This window comes from Argiope bruennichi, chromosome 6, assembly GCF_947563725.1.
Source record: "Argiope bruennichi chromosome 6, qqArgBrue1.1, whole genome shotgun sequence".
Classification (NCBI taxonomy): domain Eukaryota; kingdom Metazoa; phylum Arthropoda; class Arachnida; order Araneae; family Araneidae; genus Argiope; species Argiope bruennichi.
The window spans coordinates 99,049,110-99,076,865 of NC_079156.1; the positions used below are offsets into that span (position 1 = coordinate 99,049,110).

Consider the following 27,756-nt stretch of genomic DNA (forward strand, 5'->3'; position numbering starts at 1 on the left):
ATCAAGCAGATATTACTTAAAATAATATTTTATCTTGTTTTTTTTATTCATCTCATCAAAGTTGATTGATACAACACAATTAATACTATTACATCGAGAGAGAAGTAATAGCTGAAAACTAATCAATAATTAAGAAAACTTTATTTCTCAAAAAAAAAAAGAAAAAAAAAAAGAGTCCATAAGTTGGAAACAGAATACAGAGAAAAAATTATTAGTAATGAATTACTTAATAAAAGGGGAGAAAAATATTATTAAAAATAACAAATAAATATATTACACAGTAAATTTTAATAAAATAGTATTAAAATAAAATATGTCAAATAAAGATTTAACATAATAAATATTTATTTTAAATATTAAAAAAAATTAAAAACTATATTAGATCTATAAATATTGATTTTAAATCACTTACCATTGAAGGATGATTTTTTTTTTCATTTTGAAAGAGGACTAAAACGATCAATTTCATCAAAATCTGGAAACAGAAAATTTTAAAAATTCAAATAATTTTTCAGCATTTTACTTCATATGTGAAAAAAAAGCAATAAGCATATAAATGAATTGAAGTAAAAAATTATAAGAAAAAGGTGAGTAAAATTTTTCAATTCTTTTTTTACCATTCAAAATATTTTAAAATAGAATATAAATTAAATTTAAAATATCAAATTTCTAATGCATGGAAAAGATTTCAAGTATAGGATATTTGTCTGTTAATTGACAGTGGGTATACATATTATAAAATTATTAATAAAGTATTTACTAAACATATTAAAATATTTTCTCTATAAAGTTGCCTTGCATCATGAATTCTCGAAAAATTTTTAATATTTTCCACTAAATGCTCCTTTCCACTAAATGTTTGTTGTTCTCATTCTTTAATTTTCAGAAAGTATTAAAGTTTTCAAACATCAAAATTTGGGATTCTAGATTAAAGCTGTGTTCTTGAAATTTCGAGCATATAATTAGGAAGTCATTGAAGATTTATAGTGTAAAATTACCTGCAAGTTATAGTCTTTTCTAAATTAAATTTTAATTCGAAGTTTCAAAAAATAATCTTATGTTTTCAAAGCAGACACTTAAAATGTTCATAACATCGCGCATAGTAGTAAAGGAAAATATGTCTGCGTGTTGACATTTTGCAGGACAGATTGTGTGACATAGTATTACCATATTTGTCTCAGACATAATTTGAAAGATTATATATATATATATATATATATATATATATATATATATATATATATATATATATATATATATATATATATATATATATATATATATATATATATATATATATATATATATATATATATATATATATATATATATATATATATATATATATATAATATACAAATTTATATATATATATATATATTTGATGCAAATTTAATTGTAATGCAGTATTTTCCCCAATTTTGACAATACCGTAGATTTCCCTTAATTCGATAATCGTTACTCCGACATCCCACTAGATCAACGCGCTGATTGAAACCTGTGATGAGTCCTTTTTTTTTCTGTTAAAACTTGAAATCTTCAGTTTTTCTGTTCATGATTTATCTATTTAACATGCTCCTACTAACACTTTAACATAGTATTTTTCATCTTACTCGTTTCATGATTCTTTTCTTACTCGTAGATAAATGTAACATGGTATAATTCAATGATGGCCATTAGATTCTGTGTGGTAAGGAAATTCATTGCTCGACAGGTGTCCGGCCCCATTTGTGTTGGATTAGAGAAAGTCTGTTGTATATATATATAAAAAAAATATTATGTAGTTTTTACTTTCTCGTTTACATTACTGGATAACACTGAATTTCATTAAACATAAAAACATTTTTACATATTATTTATGAAATTAAATGAAAAAAAATCTAAAATGAAAAATAAATTGTGCTGAAATAAAACTACTATTTAAAAGGCAATATTTTGAAATTACAAAAATATTTTCTTGTGTTGTTTTTGCTTTCTCTTATACAATACTGATTTATACTGAATTTTGCTAAACAATATAAACATTTTTTTCAGATTATTCGTGAAATTAAAATTAATAAACTTATTGAAATTAAAGAGAAATTGCACTGAAATAAAATCGATACTATTAAAAAGACAATTTTCTGAATTATTATATGTTAAAAAAATTTGTTTTCAATAATATTTTCGGAAAATATATTTGAAAAATACATAGATCTTACCTAATTTTTAATTAGCGTATTTTAATTAACTTCTAGACTTAAATTTCGAAAAGTTCATGCTGACCTTCCTTTTGACTTGAAGCACGCATGTACCAAATTTTATCAAAATGGATAAAAATTATATATTTGTATAAATGATTTCATAAATACTTATATATATGTATATAGATTTACGCAATGCTTCATATGCAGTTCATATCGCCAAATATCATATTGTCCCTATCACGTGAAACTTCCATTGATCGATTACATATGCTTCAGATGCCATTCGATATTATTTGCTTCATATATCTCTCTGCTAATGCAAAAATCCACGGATAGAAAATAAGCACTCATTCATCTTGAGTAAAAGGATCTCTCCGAATTGCATAATTACATTTCGTCGACATGCCATTTGCTTTGCCCCCGAAAAAGGGTTAATCCTGTTAAACCGTTGACCAAACCCTTCCGGGTACTGGACACTGGTCAGTGCTTTTACGCTTAATTGAAGGATTGTTTTTCTCATTGACCGATTGTCCGAGTCCGTGTAATTTAGTTAGGTTGGTGCTCAGGGACGATTGCTGAATGCTGCATTTCCACGATAGAAGTGTCCAGTGGTAGGGCTCAGCTGACAGATAGCCACTCAATCAGGTCACGGCAGTTTTTCTTTTGGGCCCATTTATTTGCACATTTGGTATATTTTTGGCCTTTAAGTGAAAAGTGTCTTGCATTAACGGTCTTCAATCATCTTCAGTTTTTGGTGTGGAACTGTGCCAACTTTTATTAGTAAACTGGTGAAAAAGAAGCTCCTTGAATTGAAATGGGGATAAGATTAGAGAGAGAAAAAAAAAAGAGGCAATATATTGAAAGCTATATAAAAATATTGTTGTTATATATTTTACACATTTTCTGGGGGAAGGGGGGAATATTTATTGGCACATTCGGTTTATTTTTTACCTTTAAGAGAAAACTTCCTTGCATTTTCTGGATTCAATTAGTTTCAATTTCTTGAGCAGAACTGTCCCAATGTTTATTGGTAAATTAATAGAGAAGTTCCTTGATTTAAAATATGGATAGCATTTGGGAGAAAAAAGAGGTAATATATTGAAAAATATATAAGAATATTTTATAATGTAATCTTATAAACCTTTATTCTTGGGAGAGAGGAACTATTTATTGCCACATTCCGTATATTTTTGGTCTCATAAGTGATAAATTTTCTTACAATTACAATTTTCAATAATCTTCAATTTTTGGTGTGGAGTTATGTCAGTGTTTATTAATAAATTGATGGAAAATAAACTTCTAGATTTGAAATGGGGAACCATTTGAGAAGGAGGAAAGAAAAAAAAAACTCAATATTGTTATTACTTAATCTAATACTTCTCAGTGTTATAATGTTCATTAGTATTGTACTATTTTTTTAATAACATTATTCAATTATTTTTGTTAAAATAACAGCTAAATGAGTTTGTGAGTAGTAAATATTGTAGTGTTTGGGATTCAAATTACTATAGGTGATGAGTGTGCACAGACTCAAAGGTGATTAATTCATTCAATCGTTTGAGCAAAATTTGGCTATTAAATATATATATAGTACTGGAAGCAAAATGTAATCGAAAATATTTCAGTTTATTCATAATAGAATAGAACCATGGATATTTTCCCCTTGAATATTAAAATCCATACGTAAATTCTTCAGAATATTTCAAAAAAGTGAGATAATAAGTAAACTACAGTAGAGGTGAGAATTTGTGATTACAATAGTAGAAAAAAATTTAAGTAGTACTGAGGTCAACACAGAACTTTTAATGAGGAGATTTGAGGTGATAGTGCAAGCTTGGTCTTATATGACTAGAAATAGAAATAAAGAAAACTCCATTCCTAAAAACAGTGATTGAATTATGTCTAAATCAGAGCTATTGTGGCATTAGAATTATAGTTAATGAAGTCAAATTAATAGTAATTTTTCTGTCGCGCATTCATGAGATGTCTGTGCAAGCGAATTTATAAGGAGTATAATCAGTGTTGTAACTGCAACTATGATTTCAAATTGAAATGACCAGAAACTGGTATTTTCGGTAAATCTACCAGCTTTCATTGAAAATTAACCAAAAGACCTTGCAAGGGGGTTCATATCTGCTTAAAGGATTTATTTGTTTATTATTATTGTATTTTTTGTCCTTGATAGTCTTTGACCTTTCTGTCTCTGACGTGTCTTGGTTTTTTTTATTTCTATAGAATTTTGCACTCAATTGTTCTTTGCCGGATAAACTAATTTTTTCAATAATAACAGTAAATATTTCTGCTGATACGAATATACACGGCAAATTAAATTTAGATAACGAAATAATTATTAATATAGATTTTGCATGATCAAAAAATCTACAGAGATTTTCTTAGCATAACTTTCACTGATATACTGTACAAATTTCAAAATATTAAGGACCTTCTGAAGCTATATGAAACAGGGATTTATTATTTATATAAAATTTTACACTCAATTGCTCTTAAAATGATTTTTTTTAGTAATAACAGTAAATTTTTCTGATGATACGAATTTTTACGCCAGATTAAATTGAGATAACGAAATAATTATTAAAATAGTATTTACTTGATCAAAAAAATCGATTCTCTGAGCATAATTTTAACTGACATATTGTACAAACTTCTAAATATCAAAGATCTTCTGGCGCTATTAAAAAAGTGATTTCTATTGAGAAACAGATTTATAATACATAGCCATGCAAAATTTGAGTGAAGATCAACCTAAATAGTTCTATCTATCTAGCTCAAACAGTCTTTGCATTATAATTTTCACACCTATACAGACATTATTTCAAAATCTGATTTTCGAACAGGTTTTAAAACTTGAAAGAGTAATCGAAACTCGGAATTGAATTTTTTGAAAAGTACTCAACTAAAAAAAAATTATTATTAATAGACAAAGCATAAGCTGAAAAGTTATGTTATCCTTTTAATTAGTTCAGCGAATGAGCAGCGTTTTACTTTATGTCTCCAAGTTAGACCATCACACAAAACCCTCTAATCACTTTACGTTTAGGCCCATTAAGCAAGCTAAATCATTTATTTATATTCGCTTTTCTTCAAGAGATCTATCCTACGGATTTTGTCCAGTAGCCACCCCTTTTCCCTGCAATCCGATAATCCCTTCTTCCCCCTCTGTCCCGGATTCAATAATTTATCCCTGCTTGACCAACTGACCGCTGCCTCTGCCTTTCAAGGCAAGCACTGGACTGAGGCCATTAATGGCGTCCTGCCACACTGAATAAATAGGTTTAGAAAATATGGAATCTCCCCCTTTCTCTGTCCCTTGGTGGAACGAAATAAGGGGGTGGCCAGCTCAGCCATGGGTGTCGAATTCATGAACACACACGCGCCGGGAAGTTTTATTACCAGCGGGTCGCTTACTTGACATTTGACCGTTCAATACCGAATTATTTCGCGCACGCCACTGTGGTGTCGCATGTGGACAACATAAGAGTGGTGGGGATTTTATGGGCCGTGGATAAATATGTATCGGCAAGATGAAAGTGATATAAATAATGGCTATCTTAAATAACGGTGTTTAATAGAGTGCTTTTTGACTTGAAGGCGTACATGCGGAACCTCAGTGAATAGAGTTGATCCAAAGCTGTTGAGGACAGTGGATATTGTTTGAAAACCTCACAGATAACAGTTTCGCATAAAGTGTAGTAATATAGCCAATAATAATCTATAACTGTTATTTGAAATCAATCTCTTTAGAAGCTGATCGTATATTACTTTGTCATCTGAAACTCACCGATTCGTTTACCTATCTTTCTTTCAAACTCTAATTTAGAGTTTCATGTGGAATTTGATTGAAATAGGCATATTGAATAACTAAAATCGACATATGAATATCTGTAATGATTAATAAAATAATAAATGGATTAATAATTACTACAGAGATTTAGATTACTATAGAAGCGATTGAGTATTAATAGTGGTAAATTTTTATTTAATGTATGTGTATGTTAATTAGTTAAAAAGATATAGTCAAAAAATGTAAAGGTCACTTTTGACTTTTCACTCAGAAACGTTTATTTTAAAGTCATTTTTCTCAATACTACATTTTCAGAACATGCGCAGAATTAAACGAAAAAAAAAAATGGCTTATCGTATCAATATGAAATTTTCAAGATATGCTTATAGACACATAATAAAGAAAATCATGCAAAATCAAAGCCTTATTATGCATACTTTTTTTTCAATGCTTGCTAATATTCAAAAATGTTTTTTTAAAAAAGCGTTATCATGCTTTAACAACATAAAAAGTGAAATAACTAGTAAATCTATTAAAATATTATCATATTATGTCCTTTGGGAATAAATTGATGTGACATTTGTTAATATAAGTTGCATATTTTCTGAAAAACTTTACACGCAAATAAATTCTTTCTCCGACAGTTTATACGGAACATGCCTTTTTCACATAAATTTTAATTAATGGAAATTATTTCACTTATTTAAAAATTCCTAATTATAAGTTAAATGTCTTATAAAACTCTATTGCTGGTTAAAAAATCTATTGTTCAAGAATTTTTTTTTTTTCTTACTTTAGAAAGAATCGCATTTTATCAACTTTCCAGATCTGTTTAGATGACAAAGGTTCTGCGGTGAACATAGGAGAGAATAAGAAGAAAACTATTCTGAATTCAAGTTAACCTTGCATTTTCAGTGGAAGAAATTTAAAAGCAATTTTATATTGTAGACAAAATTCCCTAAAGATAAGAATTTAAAACATTACTCTCTTTTCATTTAACTTTGTACAGCTTTTCATTAAATAAACTAAAATATATGAACCTGGGTTTATTTGATTTATATAAGAAAGTCGAAAACTTCAGAAAGTCAGAATTTTTGGTTTAAGAAAACGTAGAAACGCCCGTGTAAAAATTGAAAGAAGATATGAACCTCGAGAAAGAAATATCGCAAAATGATAAGGCTTTTGGCTTGCTTCGTTTATCCTCATTTTATTCCTCAAATTTTCTCTCAATTATATATAACAGCTACATTGCTCACACAAAAAATATATTTAATTTTGAAATGTAAAGAAGAAAAAAATTCATTTCATTCATTCAACAATGAAAAATATTGATGTGAAATATTTTTAAAATTTACCGAACTTACGAGAAAAAAGCTGTACAAAGAAGAGAGAAAAAAAATTGGTACCACTGAAAACTTTATTATTATTGTTATTTATTTATTTTAAAGTGGTGTAAAAATTTCTTTCGTGCAATAATGTGCTAAATGTGGTTGAGAAAAATTTTAAATTTTTATTAATGTTCAATTGAAAATCCAATTAAAAATTTAAAAATTTGCTATTCAAGATTAACCATATGCTAATTTATTAAATCTTGCTAAACAGTGTAATAGTAAAATAATTTTAACTATTTTTACTTTCTCGTAAACATAGTACAGAGAAAGTATAGCAAACGTGAATAAAATCGAACTCGAGATTTTGTATCCTCGAAAATCTCCACGTTTTAAACCTCTATGAGTTCGAAAAACACATTTTTGGAAAATGTCGTCTGTCTTTCTGAGACAAAGATAACTCCAAAACACATTGAGCTAATCGGATGAAATGTGGCATACGGCTTTTACATCCAATTTGTAGATTTCTATCAATTTTTGAGAAAGTATGTTCTAAGGAAATCCGTCTGTCTAGCTGCTCGAATGTGTCGGTAATTACAAAAGGGAGAGAGCCAGATAGATAAGATTCGGTTCTCGGTTTTAATATCTACAGAGTAGACCCTTATCAAATTTTGAATCAAAACCAAAAATAGGTCGACTGTCTGTCGGTCTGCGGTAATTCAAAAAAACATTGACTTAAATATATCAAATTAGATATGGGAATTTGTTTTCCCAAAATCCCATATCTAGAATATTGTCAATAATCCCATATCTAGTTTTATGTCAAAGCTTTGCTTCAATCGACTGGGAAAAACGTATCTAAAATACAAAGTCGATTTTCAGATATTATTAGTGGCATGACAGAGAATTAATCTACAAAAAACTCGCCAAGTATGACACTCTGCATTCATTAAAAACTCTGAATTTCGCCAAAAATTAATATTTCGTAACTATTTTACGCCACTGCCATGTTAGGCATTATCTGGCATGACAAGTTTATTAGAGAGTTTGCCAGAAAATTTTGGAGAGACCACTCCAGCTAATTTCGTCATTAGATAGTATGTTAGCTTACAAAAAATATGATATTCATTTTGGGTATGTTAAGTTCGGTACTCATATCGATATGAGAAACATTTTTTTCTTTCAAAATAGTGCGAACCAAAAGAAATTTAATTATTCAGGATAGCATCACTCTTCTTAAGGTGGTTCGACCATCATAAAAGGTTGATAACTGTTGATGTAGATCCAATAGAGGGAAAATTGTGGATTAGTCTACTTTGGTTTTCATCTCCTTAATTAGGTAGGCATTTCCTTCCAATATATGAGTCTTAAAAGCAAATAAAACGAACAAGCAGCAGCCCACAAATAGTAATAGCCATAAAAGCACACAAAGCGGTCATACAGAACTCAGCAGGAAGAGAAAATCCAAGTATATATTTGCTAATGTCGCTCCTAACGTCTGCTCTTCTTCACTGTTTCCTCGCTTTAGCTGCATCCAACTGCCAACTCACTACTATACAACTGGCTACTCAACAAAACTCACGACTAGATGCTTCTTTAATACTTAACTGTAAGATTCAGTTCAGCATTCAATTCTCAAATCGCTTGAGCTACACTCAATGCTTGTGCTTAGATTGGGGGGGGGGGTGATTCAACTAATTCGTCGCTGACTAACTAAACGACTGTCTCGGCTTGGAATGCCAATCTTTCATAGCTTCCAGAGAAGAGCACAGAATATTTTCGAACAATGAAGCATAATTCGCCTCCTATTGGTCCTATTGCCAAAATTCTTAAAGATTCTAGTAATCAACCATTTTTCACCAAAATCGCTTAATTTGTCACCAAGTCGCAAAATGGTCACCCAATTTGTCGCTAAGCCTTGGGATTACTGATGCGGCGTCAGATCAGCATCCAATAAAGTTGCCCGTAAAACTATCTTTTCCTACGATGAACAAACTGTTCTGAGAAACAACAGTGCTGATACATAATAATATTATAAAAAATAAAAATAATAAATATTGATTTTTTAAAAAATTTATACTAAATAAACGAAATTTCAACCGCACTCTATACATTGAATTCAAATACATTGAATTCTTTCTTTATTATTGCTATTTTGATCCACATATTTAATATAATGAGCAAAATCAAGGAACAGTCCTCCAACTCCAATCGCTGGTTCAGTTTTGCAATTTTCATTTCATGTGAAACTCCCGATTCCTTGATTTGTCATTAATGATTGCCAACTTTCCAATTTCGAGAAAAATCTCAAAAAGAATAATTCACTGAACAATTCTAAGGAGAAAAAAAAATCACCAAAGAGTCTTCTGGCCTTATTCTTGGTACTGATTTTGCCAATTCTATTCTTCAGTGACATTTGGAACTTTGTGTTTACAGTTAGTCAATCAAATTGGTCTTTGTTTATTATTTGTGTGTAATTTAAAATACTGAGCAAATTCAATAATAAATCCTTCAGCTTCAACCACTGATTCAATTTTATTAATTTTTATTCCATCTGAAACTCTTGATTCCTTGATATGTCATTAATTGTCGAGTATCCCTTACCAACTCTCCCATTTCGGGGAAAATCACAAAAAGAATATTTCACTGAATAAAAGAGGAAAAAAAATCACAGAAAAAGTTTCCGGCCTTATTCTCGGTCTGATTTTGCCAATTTTATTCTTAAATGAAATTTGCAACTTTGCATTCATAGATAGGCAAAAAAATTGCTCCCTATTTATTATTTCAGTATAATTTAAAGTAAAACTATCATTTGGTGCTATAAAATCTGTCTCATAAAGTTGGCTGACATTAATAAATTTATATTATTATGAGGTAGAAGAAGATTTGTTCGCCGAAGAAGACTAGTTATTATTTATTTTAATCAATTTGGAATTTTTATGTTTCACTGCCTATTCAATAATAATTCAAAACGTTTTAAAGCGGTTTTAAAATAACACTATCCGCATAAAAAATGTTGAACATTATTTAAATTGTCCAGCCAAACTTTTATAGTTCTGACTATAACAGGTAGGTTATTTTTCCTGCTAATCAATTAAATAAATCATTTGTGCTATTAAATTCAATTAAATCAAGTAAACATTTTACCAAATAGAAGTTTTTGCTCCAATTCAATTTTAACAATAGAAATAAAGGAAAGTTTCTTTCTTCTTTTGTATTGAACTTCTAAGCACTAATAAAATTAAAATCGGATGAATTAATCCATCTCCTTATTCATAATACATCTGATTTTCTGTGACTCTGACTTCGAACAGTTTGTTCTTTTATGTCAACAATTACTTCATTTTCACGCCAAATTCGCCACATTATTCAAGCTTTCGTAATTAATGACCTCATCCAGCAATTCATTTAATTTTTTGCACTCCCTCCTCACTACTGGACAGAAAATCAAGCGAAGAATTAATCTTCATTCTCGCTTGTTTCGCCAAGTTCTTTATTCTCCACCATTCTCGCCATCAGGCGTCACTTATTGTCGCCAGTGTTATGATTTGGTGAGGCAGAAAAACGTCATTTTTCTTCTTCCCTTGGCTGCTAACACCAACTAATTCGCACCCTTTGTTCTTGGGAAGTGTCGCGCTTGGCGTGGCATTTGGCTACACTTTCCGCCAGAACAGAGCCTTTCTGTTCCAGACCGCCGAAGCATTTGGCGACAAATTTCTCGCTTGGATGCCACTGTGGGGGTGATTTTGAACCCCAGTATCCCACCCTCTTTCGATATTTATCCCTCCCTCCCCAGCAAACCAAAGATACCCCCCTCCTCCTGAGTTGCCTCTTGAACAATCTCCACATTGAGCAAACTCCTCCATGCATAAAAGATTAGGCACCTAATGGCCCCCGTATTCTGATGAAAAGGCAAGTCCCTTGCCTCTAATGATCCCACTGTGCTCTTCATCCTCCTTGTGAAGATGAACAGGAGGATGAGGGGGGTTGGGAGAGATCGTAAGAGATACAAAGAGAGAAGGGAGAAACGAATCTTCCCGCGTGCACTTGTTAAATTACTGTCTACCATCCATGCAAATTAATTGAGGTAGCACAAATGCGTGTCGTTAACTGTAAATTGTCCGAAACGTATGTAATCTGTTTTCCATGTAGTAATTCGTGACAAACTGGATTATTTATGCTAATGAGAAAAGATGATGCGCCCAGAGAGGAGAGGGAACGAGAGAAGGAAGACTTTCATTGATTTTCTTTAACTTCTTAGTGTTTATGCTCTACTTTACAGACTTAAAGGTCCGCTCCGCCAAATTAACCTTTTAGCTTATTCTACGAAGGAAGCGCAATTCGCAAATTATTATCTAACGGAGAGGCTTGTCTTTCTGGCAAATAAGTTTGAAGAAAATTACATTTGCCTAAGTTCTTATATTATTATTCTAAATTGATGCTCATTGGTGTTAGTTTTCAACTAAACAGACTGTTTGGATTTGGTCTTAATAAATTGAATCTGAAGATAGTTCCATTAAGTTCATTTATGATTTGTTAATTATGAAATAAAAGGAAGTAATTGCGAGTATATAATTCAATAAATATTTCCTTAAATTAATAAAAGTAATTATTAAATTCTTCATACATGAATCTACATACAGAAATTATATTGATAATTGAAATAGTTCAGAATGTTCTCTGTTTATAATCTACTAAACAGACTTAAAAAACCTCTCCGCCACATCAACCTTTCAGATTATTCTATGAAGGAAGAACAGGTTGCAAATTATTATCTAACGGAGAGGCTTATCTTTCTGGCAAATAAGTTAGAAGAAAATTGCATTTGCCTAAATTATTATATTATTATTCTAAATTGATGCTTGTTGTCCAACTAATCGAAATGTATGGTTTTGGTCAAATTAAATTGAATCTTAAAATATTTCCATTAAATTCATTATGATTCTTTACTTCCGAAATAAAAAAGAAGAAATTTTATGATTATAATTCAATAGATATTTTTAGTAATAATTAAATCAATTATCAAATTCTTCATTCATGAATCCACATACAAAAATTATGTTGTTATTTGAAATAGTTTAGAAAAATTCAATCAAAATTTTTTTGGAAATATTTAAATCGAAGCAATATTTGTTGCGGAATAGGTTTTTATAGTTTCTTTTCTAAAATACAAAAGTCTTATTTTCTATATTTGCGACAATCATATTTAAGAAAGAGAGTTGATAAAGCAAAAAAAAAAAGGCTTGTTTTAGTTTTTTATTTATTTTTTGCCTATATGCCGCAGAATCATGATAATCATAGATTAGTTTTAAAGCAACAATTATTTAATACCGATTCATAACATTCATAATTTTATGACAACAAAAAAAATAATAATTTCATCATCAATCGTTAAAAGAATAATTTCATCAATCACAACATCAATCATTCAATGTAAATTTCTAAAAAGCAAAAATGTTTATAAAAGTTCATAACAATAATAATTTATTGCTGATAAATAACAATAATAATTTATTGCTGTCAAATAACAATACCAATTCAATATAAAATTCAAATACGCGTATTTTTAAACAAATGATTGGAAGAAAGTCTGTAAAGCTGTCTGTTTTCATAAAAAGATTCTGGTAATTATTAATGTAAAATAAATTTGATTTGAAAAAGTCCTTTAATTTCGCATTATAATTTTAATTATATGCATAATTTTACATGCTCGTACAGAGACAAAAGCTCGCGTGCGCTTGTACAGACAATCCAAGCACATATACATTATAAGCACATACTGCGCATGTAAATAGCAACCTTTCATGAAGGAAATAAAAAAAAATAAAAAAATTCTTGTCCACGAATCTACAAGAAATTAAAACAAATCTAGGCTACTAAAGAAATTTCCATTAATATGTTAGTTAAACGGAAGCTTAACAATACCATTCATAGCATAGCTATCTAATAAACATGAATATTTTGGTCAAAACTAAATGTTGTTGCCGAATATTAAAGATCAACAAATTACAAAATAAAGACTCACCCAATGATTAGCCCACCAAATATTAAAGAATACTATTGAGTAATTTTGTCAGTTTATAATTATTTGATTAATAATTCATATCTGATGTCATTCAAATGGAATGTTGATTAAAGAAATTCCGATCTTTTTCCTATTTATATCAAATCGGTGTAATAAACATTGATTTTTCATCAGTGTTACATTGTACGACCTTTGAGTGTTGCCGGATATTGATGGCCACAAATTTGGACCTAATACCTATTTAATAAATTGCCCAACACAGGCTAAAGAATACTACAAAGTAATTTTGTGGATTTATAATTTTTGCTGATTAATAATTCACATTTGATGGCATTTAAACGGAATGTTGGATAACGGATTTTTCTTATTTATCTCAAATCGGTCTAACAGGCATTGATTTTTCATCAGCACTAAATGTACGACCTTTTGGGTGACGAGTGTTGCCGAATACTGATGGCCATATATTTTGAACTAAAACCTATCTAATAATTTGCCCAACACACGCTAAAGAATACTACAAAGTAATTTTGTGGATTTATAATTTTTGTTGATTAATAATTCACATTTGATGGCATTTAAACGGAATGTTGGATAACGGATTTTTCTTATTTATCTCAAATCGGTCTAAGAGGCATTGATTTTTCATCAGCACTAAATGTATGACCTTTTGGGTGTCGAGTGTTGCCGGATATTGATGCCCAAAATTTCGAACAGAGATCTATCTAGCTATTGAGCCAACAAAAGTGAAAAAGTATTACTGATGATTTTGTTAATTTATAATTTTTGATCAATAATTCAGAAATCAATATAATAGGCATTTATTTTTTATCAGCGCTAAACGTACGACCTTTTGGATATCGATTGTTGCCGAATATTTATGCCCCCAAATTTCGAACACAGAACTATCTAACAATTAGTTCAACAACCCAACAAATGTTAAAAAAAAATGTTATTGAATAATTTCGCCAATTTATAATTTTTTGATTAATAGTTCACATTTCATGCCATTTAAACGAAATGTTGATTAAAGAAATTCCGATCATTTCCCTACATATATATTAAATCTGTGTAATTGGTATTGATTTTTCATCAGTACCTAATGTACTACCTTTAGTATGTCGAGTATTGCCGTATATTGAGGCCCACAAATTTTGAACTGAGATTTATCAAACTATTGGTCCAACAAATTTTAAAAAATACTACAGAACAATTTTGTTGATTTATAATGTTTTGATCAATAATTCAGAATCGATGCCATTTAATGTGAATATTAGTTAACGATATTCTGATAATTTTTCTATTTATATCAAATCGGTCTAATTGGCATTAATCTTCATCAGCATTAATTTTCAAACTATTTGCTGTTTATACTAAATCGGTTCAATGGGCATTGATTTTTCATCAACACTATATGTACAGCTTTTCAGGTGCCACACGCATTGTCTAAATCGATTCCTCTCACATATTATGAAAGAAAACTGATCTAAGAATTGGTTCATCAGACTTTAAAGAATACTGTAAAGTAATTTTGCCAAATTATAATTTTTTGGGGTAATAATTCAGTATTGACACTTTTGAGCAGAATATTAGTTAACGGTATTTTTCTTATTTACAGATTTTGAAAAATCATATTTTTATATATTTATGAACTGAATATATCCCCTATTTTGCTTTAAACAATTATTTTTTATAATCAAGAATTAGTTAATTATATTAATTTCAAGTGATAATATTTACACCTTCCTCCCATTTCTATTATTTCTCTCATGCACTAAAGATCACGTTCCTTAGGCTTGCTTTTCAGCCACAGTGAGTCAGACAGTCAGTCGTCTACTTGGCAATTACTGATCTAAATAAGCATTTAGTCATCATTAGAAATTACTAAAAAGAAATTCTTTTAAAAAAAGGGAGAGAGATTGAAAGTATTGAAAAGAAAAATCGCTTTAGATGCTTATGAAAGCATATTCCATTCTGGAGGAGACCCACCCGAAGCATTTATCCATCCCCTCCCAACCAGTTCTTCAAATTATCAATGGATTTGAACGTGTGGCCGCGAGCATTGAGCAATATGATGGATGTGTCAGAGAACCCCCGTCTCGACTGCATCAAAAATACAAACAAACCCCCCAACAAAACAAATTATTCGCCCTCTCTGCTATTACTCTCGCTTTTTTTCCTCCTGAATGGACATTTTGGACCTCCCTATCACCACCACCGTTACCGCCACCACCACCACCATAGAAGGACAGTGTGGAAGCTGAAAACCATATCACCGCCCTGCATCTCGATTGTATTTGGTCGCTGATTGGAAAGTAATGATGGAGGGACTTTTACTTGGGTCTCATTCGTTTTCTTGTCCAAACTCTTTGCCTTTCTTTACTCTTTTCTTTTCGTTTTTTTTTTTTTTTTTTTTTTTTTTTCTATTTCATTTTTACATTGCTCCCCACTTACCAAATCGTCTGCAAGAGTGGAGTGGGGCTGGGAAGTATACGAATAGCCTCAAACTCGTCGCCAGTGATGCTAAAAAACTAGTGGATTGTTAAGCCAGGCCGCCTGTGACGATAAATCGCAGAGGTTTGGTGTTTTTGTCGAGCCTTTATTTCCGTCTTTTTTTTTTTTTTTTTTTTTTTTTTTTTCCACTTAGTACTTCAAACTGATATCTTTTCTGCCAGTTTTTTTTTTTTTTTTTTTTCACTCGGTACTTTATACTGATATCATTTCAGTTATGTGTTTTTTAAGAATTTTTTTCTTCTTGAGTTAAAGGAACAACTGGAAGAGAAAAATTGCATTAAAAGGCAAGTTTCATTTTCATTTTCGATTTCGCATGACGAAACACGGAGTATAACATTCTGGGTGGAAGGATGGAAGGGAGGGTGGTTGAGTGGAAACGACAAAACGTATCGTACGTTCAATACGTTGGGCGCGCATACTGGCAGCAGACACGCTACAAAAGAAAGGAAAATATTACTGCCTTTTTTTCTTTCTGTCTCTCTTCTTCGTTTTTAACGGATATGCACGACTCATTGAATACGGCGGAAATTTTTACGTGTAATTGAATTTTCTGGAAATATTCTTCGTGCCCTTTGCTATTTTTATTTCTTTTTAATTTAGGCTAAAAAGATGAATTAGGAACAACAAGGCTGTGACAGATTTATTGTCGCTCGCTATGTTGATCACAGAAAAGTATTGCCGTTAAGATTTCCTTCGTTAAAGCTATCTCTTCCACTTCAATTCCTATTCGTTTTTCCGTGCCCCCGCCGCTTCACATACAGAAATAGAAATATAAAAAGAATAAAGAAGACTCAAGTAAAGAATAAAGAAAACTTAGAGTAAGAACACATGCTGCTGAACAGGACACGATTTCAATCAGAGCAGAAAAATGCTCTTAAATCAGAAATATTTGCATAAAATAAATTATGCGTTAAACAAAGAATCTTCTTCACTCTTCCATAAGAGCTGCATCCTGTTCAAGGGTTAATTTCTCATTTGTTGAGGCTAATCAGTTCTGCTTTCTTTGATAATAGGCATTGTCATAAAGTCAACTTGCACTGACATTTAATCTATTTAAAATTTAAAGAACAGTTTCGGTTTCTATTGTCCACATTTTTAATTAATGATCCTCGTTTGAAACAACATTTGCTTCAGTGGAAGCGGTCGGAACCATTTCTTTGCAGCTGTCTGTTTTTTTTTTTTTTTTTTTTTTTTTTTTTTAATCAGTCCGATTCAAATTATGAAAAGCGAATTTTATGATTCGTGCTATAGATAAATATGTCATATTTTATCTATTCATTTTTAAAATAAAAAAGTATGAATGATTGCTCAGGCTCTCAAAAGAATTAATTGTTTGATCTAGTTTAGCAGAGATATACTTCGCAAGATAGATAAATGTACTTCCTAGTGATTTTTTTAAAAATTAATTATTTATATTATTGGACAAAATTTTTGTTGCCATTTCAAAGACAAAAAAAATTTAACATAATTTAAAATTGATTTTTCACACCATTTTCAAATTAAAAAAATCTATCTATTTAATAATAATGTTTTAAATGTCATGCAGTTTGTTTTCTGATTTTTTTTCCCCCTTATAAGTATCTAGAAAGTATTATAACTATATATATATATAAAAAAAAAAAAAAAAAAAAAAAAAAAACCTACGAGATTTTGACTGATTGCCAAGTTTGAGATCTCTCTTTGAATACAATAACCCAAAAACATTTTGAACTAAATGGTTGAAACCTGATGTATGAAATTATGATTAAATTTGTAAATTTCATTCGAATTTTGAACGAACTCATTTTAGAGAAAGTCTATCCTTTTCTTTATGTACATGTGAATTCGATAACAACAAAATGCAAAGAATTAGGCAGATAAAATTTGGCACACAGATTTAGCATCTACATTATAGTTAGTTATCACATTTTAAATCAAATTTATCAAAAGGTTGACCATTTGTCAGTTCTGTATTTTCACATGCATGTATATGCAATCACTTAAATGAATGAATTTTGAAATTAAATTAACTTATAATTTAATTAAATTATAGTTACTTTTATAATTAAATTAATTTATAATTTAATTAAATTATAGTTACTTTTATAATTAAATTAATTTATAATTTAATTAAATTATAGTTACTTTTATAATTAAATTAATTTATAATTTAATTAAATTATATTTACTTTTATAATTAAATTAATTTATAATTTAATTAAATTATATTTACTTTTGTAATTACATTAATTTATAATTTAATTAAATTATATTTACTTTTATAATTAAATTAATTCATAATTTAATTAAATTATATTTACTTTTATAATTAAATTATATTAATTAATTAATTAAAAAATGGGAATATTTTATTTACATTTCACATATATATTTCTCAAAGTATCTAAAATGCAATAGAACACAAGATAAAAATTATTTTAATAAAGATATTTTATGAACATTTTAAGTTATTGTTACATACTTTTGTCAAAATTTCTCTGTATTTTGGATTGAAAATGACTGTGAAACATGGTTAAATAAATATATCTTAAAACCTGAGTCTACTATACCCTTAAAGGTTTTTCGCATATGCATGCCAAGTTTCATTAAATTTTATTGAATTGCTTAGGATATATCGCATTTTCGTGAACTAATCACACTGAAATATTCATTCTTCTGGAAAACATTTAAAATTGTACTTAAAAATTAGGTCATCTAAATACACTGGGAACAAATGCCATTTACCAACTTTTTTAACAGAAGTGCTAGTTTTTAAAATAAGCAAATTGCAGCTGTGTAAATAGAAAGTTAATACGAGTATTTTAAATATTATTTTTGGGAATTAAAAAATAAAACAAAATAAATCCCTTCCGGTTTAAAATTTCACTATTTTCTGTTTAATTTCTATATCTTATGTGTTAATGAAATTGCTGGATCAATAATTTTATCCCACTTAGAATAAAAATAAAGACTGACTTTGAATTTTTAAAGTTTGTGCTGGATTTTATGAATATTGTAACATTCCCCCTTTCCCAGTACTGATAAGACATTTAGTGTCGTCGCTGTTACTTACTAAACTCCTCGAGATAGCCAGATGGTGGATCTTTTCACCTGAGTGGTCGCATCTGTTCATTAGCGTGTACAGTGAAAGGCCACATGTGGGAATTCCTCGTCCAAGAGATATTGATAGTACCTTCAAAGAGAAAGGGGTGTCCAAACATCTGGATGCTAAATGTTTCTCATTGTGAAAGGACTATGATAACTCCGTGTTTCAGAATAGTCAGTTATGAAAGGTGTGTCACTAAAAGGACTTTCCCACGACCGACTGGCACCGCTGAGAGAGCATATTGCTGAACCCCGATTGGCCGAAAGAGAGCTCAAATGACCAATGTAAACTAAGAGGCGGAGATTGTAGTCGAAATAAAGAGCGAAGATTTTTTTTTTTATTTTATTTTTTTTAGGAAGAAGAGAAGAAACGAATTGCAGGCAGACTGTTGGACTACGCCCACGAATTTGGAGTCCTTAGAACTACCCCTGGATTGGTCTTTTTGACTAACAACCTGTGAGTTCCCTGTGGTGTTGTTTCTCCGTATTGATGGAGAACTGAGTTTCAAGAAAACATTCGACTTCGACTGTTGTGTCTCCTACTACAGGTGTAAATAACTATTTATTTAACCAAAATTAGAACAAGTTGTTCTTTTGTATATATAGGACTGTAAAATAAAGAATTGCCTGGAAATTGTGTTTCGTTATTTGATCAGTCTAGATTAAGACATTACAATATGAAATAAAATTCGAATTCTTCAGGGGAAAAAAGGCATCTTTGAGGCCGATTCGTATACTTTTTATATTATTATTCGTATACTTTGAGGCCGATTCGTATACATCTTTAGGATACCTTAAAGGAAAGATAGAGAGAGAGTTAAATTTTTCCATAAACAAAACTAATTTCAATAAATCAGTTTAGGAGGATATGATCATTCCATTAAACGATTTTCTTTAGTTATTTACATCATCAAAAATATGTTTTTTCGTAATTTTATATTCGTAATAAATAAATAAATTTTTCGTAAGTAATAATTCGAATAATTTTTTATTCGTAAATATTCGTAATAAATAAATAAAATAGAAACCTTGACTCATGAAACCAATCATTCTTTAAAGGAATTGTTCGCTATTAAGTTTCAGGCTTGAATTAAAAAAAAAGTTTTATCGAGATTTTTTCTAAAAAGACCATTACCATTTCTTCGAATCACTTATAGTTTTAGTTAACTATTCAGTATGACGGTCACTTCTAAGCGGCTTTCAATTTATGCTAAATACATTTCTTCAAAGATTTTTGCATCAATGAATGTATGTATGCACATAACATGTTTCTGTGAAATTTTTTGCACCATTAAATTGATATGCACGAGATCGCACTCCATTCTTTACTTATAACTAGAAGCCACTCGATTTAATATTGAGTTATGGCCATGCATTTTTAAAAGTAGTTAAGTGTGTAGTTAGAATATAAACGTGGCATATAAATCCTTTGAATTTTAAGCACCGGAAATAGATTGTATCTAAATTTTTACCATTATTATTTATTTTTTAAGACAATTTATTACAGAATTATTTTTGTTTCTTTGAAAAAAAAATTACTTTACTTCAATGTATACCGATAATCAGATTGAATTTATTTAATGTCGAAACTACATTAAATCAATTCAATCTGACAGTTTTGTAGTTTCGGCCTGATGAATTATTCAGTAACTAAAAGATGTGTCCTTCTGGATGAGCTCTTTATTATTTCACTAACAATATCTTGGATCTGATTATCATACATTAACTAACATAAATTGTAGAAGAAAATATCAGGCACATTGGCAGATACTTAAGAAATAAAAAAAAATATTATTTGTAGTTCATTTTATATTTAAATAAAAATTAAAAAAACATTAAAAATAAACAAAAATTTTATGAACTAAAAATTTTCACGAAATGCAAATCAAACTAAGAATTATAAATAGACAAGTAAATATCTTCTAACTTAAAAAAAAAGGGCATTGCCAAATGCAAAATTAAAAAAAAAAATCTGAAAAAAAAATCATAGAAATAGCTTTCATATGCCTCTTGAAGTGCAAATATAATGAATCAGCAAAATTGCAAAATTGCAGACTTCAGCTTACTGATTTTGCTATAATCTAGTATTAAAAAATGTTAATGAATTAAAAGTTTACGATCTTATAATTAATTTTTAATCATGCTAAGTCTGTCTTAGTTGTTGAGGTCCAAACAGAAGATGGGATTTTGCATCAGTGGGGATATTTTTAAAGTACACACAGTGTAACAGATTGTATTAATTTCGTAAAATGGCCTAAAAACCACATCCCGAATCTAATATAATTTCAGATTTCCCCCTTTGAAATTTTTGGAATTTTTAATGAGAATTTAAAGAACAAGAATGTTTTCACAAAACTAATCGCAAACTCTCAATATAAATTTTATTCTTTCTTTCCTCACAGAAAACTATGGGCATTGGACAGGATTGTGAATGCTTATTTTTATTTTCAAAGTCCCCTCATATGAATTTATGCTTCGTAGTAAATCCCCCCCCCCAAAAAAAATCAAATATTAATCATTTTAGATGCATTTTTTTCAACTTGCCGAAACCAAAAGTGGAAGAAGACTGTGATTTCAATAATTCGATCGCACAAAAAATCTCACTTATTTAAATCATTGTATTTTTGATTTATCGAGTTTATCTACATTCAAAAATAAAAAAACACAGATGGTCAACCCTTTGATTTATTTGGTTCCGAATTTAATTGAAAACTACACTTTATACAGTGGTGGCCAAAATTGTGGACACTTTTTAAAAATTTCTATGCTTTTTAACTTTGTATGCTCATAGAAAATGTAACGTTTCCCAAAATGAAAACTCTTATATATCATTTAATGCTGATTGCAATACAAAATGCAAAATTCAAATATTTACAATACAAAAAAAGTTGAGCGGCAATAATTATCGAGATAAATTAACCAGTGATCTTGAAAATTTAATCAATTAAACATTCTAACTAGACAAATGCATTAACCAAATTTCATTACTCTACAATAATTTTTTTCTTAGTGATGGGATTTTTTTTTCCGTCAGTGTATGATAAAATCATCATCTCTTTATTATTAACCCCTTTTAATTTTTATGTCTTTTTTTTGTGTGCGTGAAAAAAAAAATTGCTGGACAAAAGCAGAATTACTGATAAAATCATAAATAAAAAAGAAAAAATATCGTATTCCAAGAAAGAATTATTTGTTCAAACGAACTATCTTACCTTATGCACGTTTAATATCGCATTAATAGACAATAATAAGACAAAAAAAATTTTAAAAGCAAAATTTAAAAAAGAAATTAATTAAGGAATCTGAAGATACAAGAAAATTAAATATAGTCTCAATAAAAAAAATATATAAAAATTAATTTTTATTCTAATTCACAAATAACAAAGGAATAAAGGGGAAATTGCTTAAAAGGAATACAAAGGATGACATATTCAAAGAATATTGATCATCTATAACAGGTAACATCTATAACATCTGTAAAATGTCTATAAAAATGTCTTAATATGTAAATATTTTTACCTTACAATACATTTCTTTCAACTTTTCATATACTGAACGTTTTTTTTAACGAAATTGCTGTTTTGAAGTACACATTTTTTAGCATATTTATTTTATACCAGCTTTTATCCGCGACTTCGTACACGTGGAAATAGATTGGAATTTATAGAATCAATGGCTTTATCTTTTGTTACTCCAGCGCATGCGTGAATTTTCAACGCCAATTGGGGGTAACATAAATGCTTGAATTTTCTACGCCAGTTGGAGCAACGCAATATAGATTATAAATTTTTAATTTCCTTTATTCTGTTTCATTTTAATTCAAAAATAATTCAGAATGAATCTGAAAGATCGATTAATTAACAATGTTTAATTTTAAATGTATCAAACACTAAGAAAATAAACAGAATCGTTTGAAATAATAGTCAAAATCTTGTTAAGCCTAATCTCATTGGCGTGGGGGGGGAAACCGAAGCTTTACTCATTTGGCGATTTTTGGCGGGAAAGTTAGTTTTTAATTAATAAACAATTAACCACTCAATTCAACGGAATAAATAGTAGCATATGCCCTATTCCAGACTATAATCTATCTCTCAGCTAAATTTCATCCAATTCTGTTCAGCCGTTCTGGCGTGATTGACTAACAAACATCCATCCAAACTTTCACATTTATAATAGTAGTATAGATCCTGCATAGATAGTAGTAAACTTTTTTTTAAAAAACCAAAAACTATATTTTTAATTTGCGCGCATGTATATGTGTGATGAAAAGGTAGAATTTTGCATTCCTTTACATGCGATACAATAATTATTATCTCTTTATTAATAATCCCTTTTTTATTAAGAGGCCGGAATAGCCTGGTTGGTAGGGTGTCCCTTGGGTTGCGAGTTCGAGCCCCGCCAGCCGAAGACTCCTCGTGTGTGGGTGGCTGGCGCACGTATAAATCCATCGTGGTCACGAAGTACTCCATGTCGGGAGAAATAACGCTGGGGGTACTGGATCAGGGGTGATCGTTCTCTGATTCGGATCTAAATTACGATCAGTGGATGATTGAATGAAATCCGCCCCATTAAAAAGGGTTGTGACGTGTGTGTAATTAAGTCGTACTCTTGGCACTAGATGGCGCTACTGAAAAAACAAGAGACGCACCCTTGGCTTTAAACCACTGACTTCTAAAGTAAGTGGGCTTGTCTATGACAAGTGCCATTAGAAACAACAATTTTTATTTCTTTTCTATGTGTGATATTTGTATGGACTGCAAGAGCACATTTTAAAATTTATCTTCTTGTAATATAAATCTGGTTTTGATTCTTGGATGCATATGTATAATCTCTCAAAACAAATTCCAAGTGAGTGAAAAATATGTAATACTAAAAGGATAGCAAATATAAAGAAGAATTTCACAATAACCATTCTGAAACAATTCAACCTCAATTCTGAAGCAAGGCACCGGAAAACACAAGAATATTGAAGAGGAATGTGATATACTAAGCATCTTAGAAGAACTGAATCCAATGTTTATTATGTGAAACCACACTGAATGCAGTGGTTACTTTACTATAGTGAAAATCACTTGCCTGTTTTTATTTATTTATTTAATTTTTTTTGCAAAAATTACTGTAATCTTTTATCTTATCGATATTGGTAATATTTAAGTCTAGAATTTTCGTTTTATCATAAATGTTTCTTCAGTTATACATATTATATTATAATGTATAACTTTGTTATATTTATTTAATTTATAAAATGCTTTGTTATACCTCCCCATTGCTATTAATAATTTCTTTTTAGTATTTTACATTTGTCACCTATTTAGACCTTCAGGATCTTACATTAAAAAAGAAAGCGTAAGGTTCAGTATAATTGTTTTACTTCAAGTCACCAAGAAAATATTTTGTAGATAGTTAATAAACAATTTATTAAAAAAATTAATAATACATTTTTAATGATCATTTTTAGTTATTAACTTCTTGCTTCCCTTCCGCTATAAATAAATAATTTTCAGTCTGTACCATAACATACGAATAAAAAAGAAAAAATTGCATTTAAAAAATGATAATTCGTTCCAACAATGATTTGCTTCAAAACAATTTCAAAATGACACTATCCCTTCAGAGTCGATTAATTCAAATGAAAGATTTGCATGTCTTTACAAATCATCCCGATTGATAGATTTCTGAAGATGTCACAAAAAATGTCTCAAGCTACAATTAGCGAATATAATAATCCTTTTCAATATTACACCCTCCGCTTCTTTAGAATCCATAGATTCTCAAAGACTATTTTTCATTTTTCAACCATCAAAGGCCATGTCCTGATTCATTTTTCCATACAATATGGACGGAACACATAAAGTGGTAGAAGCTATGAAAGATCGATGTTCTTTTCTCATCATTATCTTCCAAAACGAAGATCTCATCATAATTATTATCATCCTGATCACCATCCATCCCCTTCCCTCAAACAAAGCAAAAATCATCAAAATTCAATCATTGTTTTGACCCATGTCGTTAGATATGCTTTTTCGTATTAATGATAACATTCTGTCTAGAGTCAGCCCAGGGAACCAATTAGCTTGCATTGAAACTCATTAATTCAAGTTCTGCTTTCCGGTCTTTTGTTTGTCCGGGACTCGCGCTCGTCCGGCAAAGGATCTTCTGTTAGCATGGGAATCCGGACTTAAACGGTTTCAGCAGCTAAATTCCCCGAAACGAAACAGACTATATTACGAGTAGAGGCTTCTTATAGTAAATTGAGCTGCTATACACAAACTGATGTCTCTGTTGATGCTTGATAAATTACAGGTTGCGACCCAAATCACACAGTACTGAAAATCTTAGTGATGTTAAATTTCATATAAGATTTTTTTATTCTCTTCGAAATTAGTAAGTAAAAGTAGTTAAAGACAATAAAAAAACTTTTTAAACGCGTTTTTATTATTGATATAAAAAAAATAACTTTAAAAAAAATCATGGAGAAACCTTAAAAGGCGATTAATTGATGGAATTACTTTTGAATAAATGGAATTGTTTTCTAAAAAATATTATAATATATTTTTAATTTTTAATAAAGTTTAGGCATTTTCTTTTTGGTGTTTTTCATTTTCGATACTGCTACGTTCAGTGGTGGCGGGGTGGTCTTCTGTACGCAAGAAGAAGAAGGTGTTTTTCATTTTAGTTTAATTTTCCTTTAGCATTTCTTGATTTTATAAATTTTTTCATCACCAAATTTTGGATAAAAAAGTTGTTTTCTAGCTTTTAGTAAACTAATAAAAATGTGTTTTTAAGATTCTTCTTAGATTTTGTTGATAGAATTACTTTTAAGTGACTGGAAAAATCTATAATATATTTTTATTTTTAATGAAATTATATGAATTTTCTTTTTGATGATATTCATTATGATTTAATTTCCTTTTAGCACTAATTTTAGCACCTCATAATTTTATAATTTTTTTACCAATTAATTTTTGACAAAAAAAATTATTCTTCAGCTTTTAGCATACTAACAAAAATGTTCTTTTCAGATTCTTTATTTTAATTATTTTGTATTTGTTAGTTTTTAATACATTCCTTTGAAAAAGTGTTACAGTAGAGCAATATAAGTGTCCTGACCCGCTACTTTTGAGCCCAGCTTCCAAAACTATAATTTTTTGTATCGATTTTGATTTAACTCCATTTAACCAATTTTAAACAACAAAGCAAATAATATAAATAATGGGTAGCAAATAAAATAATTAGACATTTAATTGTAGATGGCTTTAAGAAAAACAAGTTTTGGTACCTAGCGAATAAAAAAATAGATTAAAACAAAAATTTTAAAATAGTTTTAAACACATTCACAAAAACATCGCAAATTTTTCTATTTATAATCTAAATATTATATAAAACAGCATCAGATATTTTTTGAAGCTATAAAACAGTGGAACCTTTTAGAATTTAAAAATAACATAATGTAAAGCTTATAAAAGATAATTAAGAATATTATTAGATTAATACTTTAAAATTTAAAATGTACTTGATTTTCCCCTGGATTATATCGAGTGCCTGATCCTTCTAAATTAAATTAATGCTCAAAATTAAACTCCTAAAAATACAGAACAAAAATTGGGACCTCAAAAAATATCTAATTTTGCGAGGACTCCAAAATATTGGTCTACTTTGCCTATTTGATAATCCTATTCCGGTTCTGAACCATGTAAGGAATCAATAGATTTCATCCTCATAAAACATAATATTTACAAACAAGAAAGATAAATAAATGCACTTATTAAATCAAGAGGTATTATTTGAGTATCTAGAATTATTGAAAAGTAGTAATAATTTAGGTACCATTTAAGTAATTAGAATTACTGAAAAATCTAACAGATTTTCGGAATCTAACAGACTAACGGAATCTAACAAACTCACAGATTCAGTTATTTCAAATCCATTTAAATAACAGTAATATGAAATTCATCAACAAAAACAGATTGAGCTTAATGCTGTTGTACAATAATTTAAGAAACCTCAATCGACCATCCCATTCCTTGTGAAATTCAACTTATGAATTATTCTGAGTCATTAGTATAACTGAAAAATCTCAATTCTTTTTTCTTTTTTAGGAAATTCACAAAGATTTAATTTCATTTCAGATCCATCTAGATAACATATCCACCATCCGACAGAAGAAATCTCTGCCACCCGAAGCCTCCCAACGAATTCCCAAAACAAATCACCCTTCACCAGAAGTGATCTAATGAGCCCCATCGTAACCTAAACTCTCCAAGAGTTCGGAAGCTGCCTTCTTAGATTCGGAAGCTTTTCTTAATATCTGCAGCATGGAGCCCGAGCACGCTTCAGCAGTCCCATAGCCACAACAAGAGCAAGTGAATCCGTCAATTCTTTTCTCCCCCCAGAGGGGAAAAAAGGGGGGAACGGACTTCCGACTTCCTACAGAGATGAATAAAGATCAGAGATCTGCGGACTTGGCAGTGATACGGAAAAGACTCCAGGAACTGATATAGTTGAAAGAATTTCGACAATAATGCTCTTACGGGAGGCCCCGTCGAAAAAGAGATATGCTGTGTCGTTAACCCATTTAAGGGTTTCTACACATCTCCCCTTGTTTATTTGTGGATGCGCTTTAGGATGGGCTGTTGTGAAGAACGAGGGGTCTTTTAATGTTTTTTCTGAAGCCATGGGCTGTGATTCTAACACATAGTGAGATGGATATAAAATATCATAGCTAGTTTGCGAAACCTAGATCCATCAAATGACATAAACCTGAATACTACATAAAATAATATTTATAAAAATTTTCAAAGGCGTTTTTATATGTGTATG

At 29.7% G+C, this 27,756-nt stretch overlaps 1 long non-coding RNA gene across 2 annotated transcripts in view; it reads right to left on the reverse strand.

Moving 5' to 3' along the window:
* Positions 1-27,756, reverse strand: part of LOC129972529 (uncharacterized) — a 183,522-nt gene that overhangs the window by 37,212 nt on the left and 118,554 nt on the right. For both annotated transcript variants that reach the window (XR_008784870.1, XR_008784869.1), the window contains one exon: positions 413-475. This is a non-coding gene — a long non-coding RNA (uncharacterized LOC129972529). The remainder of the gene's footprint in view (positions 1-412; positions 476-27,756) is intronic.